This window comes from Adiantum capillus-veneris, chromosome 4, assembly GCF_014529385.1.
Source record: "Adiantum capillus-veneris isolate H3 chromosome 4, ASM1452938v2, whole genome shotgun sequence".
NCBI classification, from domain to species: Eukaryota; Viridiplantae; Streptophyta; class Polypodiopsida; order Polypodiales; family Pteridaceae; genus Adiantum; species Adiantum capillus-veneris.
In genome coordinates, this window is record NC_140934.1 from 86184895 (window position 1) to 86186647 (window position 1753).

A 1753-nucleotide genomic window follows, 5' to 3' on the forward strand; every position below is an offset into this window, starting at 1 on the left:
GCAAGCTTTTATCTCCTCTCTCTCACTTCCCTTTTGTTTCCCTCTCTCTCTCTCTCTCTCTCTCTCTCTCTCTCTCTCTCTCTCTCTCTCTCTCTCTCTCTCTCTCTCTCTCTCTCTCTCTCTCTCTCTCTCTCTCTCTCTCTTCAAGAGAAATTAAATAACATGCTACTAAAAGAATTTACATAGCTGATTCTTGCTAAGGCCGGGTTCAGGCGAGCACGATGGCAAAGTAAGCTACTGATGACTGCCTCCACCAGCATGCTCACACAAGATGAAGCTATAGAACATAATTGTAAAAGTGCGAATGATTTGCAACAAGCGATGGCAGCCTGATGGTACCGTGTTTGCATCTCAGTGTGCTGACCAGCACTCAGTGCATGACAATCGTGTTTTGCATTGAAAAAATGGTCCGATAGATGACCTTTGCCGGGTGGGGGGGGGGGGGGGGGGGAGGCTCGCCCAATTTACGATGGGTACGAACAAAAAATCATTTTCTTTTGGCCAATAAACACGCCACAGAGGACACACACGCCTTCCTCTCTCTCTTTTGCCGGCCCCTCTGAATGTAGCCTAAAATATAGAGTTTAAATGAGGTTTGAATTTTAACTGAATGTTATGTATGCTCCACATTTTTGCCAGCTAAATGGATGTCTTTAATGATTGAAGAAAACTTTGCATGATTACGGCTTCACTTGGTGGAACTTGGTCCTTAGAACATCCACTTCTCAGTGCTCGAAACATGGCACTAGAATCTTTGGTGCCTAGAAAGACACAACAGTCTATGACCGGGTTCAAACGAGCCTAGTAGTACACGCTTGATTTTTCAGCTGCCTCCACCTTATGTGTTCACAAGGGGCATTAGAAAACCAATCCCTTGTAGCTTAGTGAGAGCACAACCTCTCTCTGGTGCCATCCGATTGACTTCAAATCTTGCTGCTCACGCATTACGTTGAAAACCAAGTTGGGAGACCTGTATTTTTTTCTGGGAGAGGGGGGGGGTGTTCTCGCCAGAGATGTGGTGGGCCCAGAAATGAGGTATTTCTTTTTGCTCCAATAGGAGCGTGTGAACCCAGATGCACGGGCCTTTTGTTTTCTTTGCCACCGCGTTGTCTAAACTCGCCCTATGTGTGCAAGGTTCTCTATAATTCCATCCACAAGTTGGATGTTGTTGAGTCTTACTCCACCCTCTATTTTATCTACCTTGATTGGGGCTAGCAGGGGTAGATTTGCATTTTGTGTAAGATTGCTTCCCAATTGGTAGAGAAGGATCTCAAGATTTTGAAGATTGATGTTGTTTGGAGTGACAAGGGAGATGGGTCCACACCAATCAATGGCACCAGAGAGCTCAAAAGAAGAGGCTTGTGCTTTTAGAGAAACCCCCAACTTGCTCTTACATGAAGCAGTCTTTGTGGGCACCCACTGCATGTAGCTTGGCCTCAACTCGTAGACCGTGGTCTTCCCAATTGCATTCTTCATCCTCTGGTAGCTCGAAAGCTGCAATGGTATCATCGCCATTGTAGCCATCTACTTTGAGATTGAGATGTACTGCCACATGGAAGCCTCTCTCTCTCTCTCTCTCTCTCTCTCTCTCACACACACACACACACACACACACACACACACACACACACACACACACACACACACAGAGTTGAAGTGGGCGCTAGGTGTCCACTTGAGCAGAGAGAGAGAGAGAGAGAGAGAGAGAGAGAGAGAGAGAGAGAGAGAGAGAGAGAGAGAGAGAGAGAGAGAG

At 46.5% G+C, this 1753-nt stretch overlaps 1 pseudogene; it reads right to left on the minus strand.

Annotated features, from left to right (window-relative positions):
• Positions 1–570: 570 nt before the first annotated feature.
• LOC147459545 (uncharacterized) lies at positions 571–1524 on the minus strand (annotated as a pseudogene).
• Between the last annotated feature and the right edge of the window lie 229 nt (positions 1525–1753).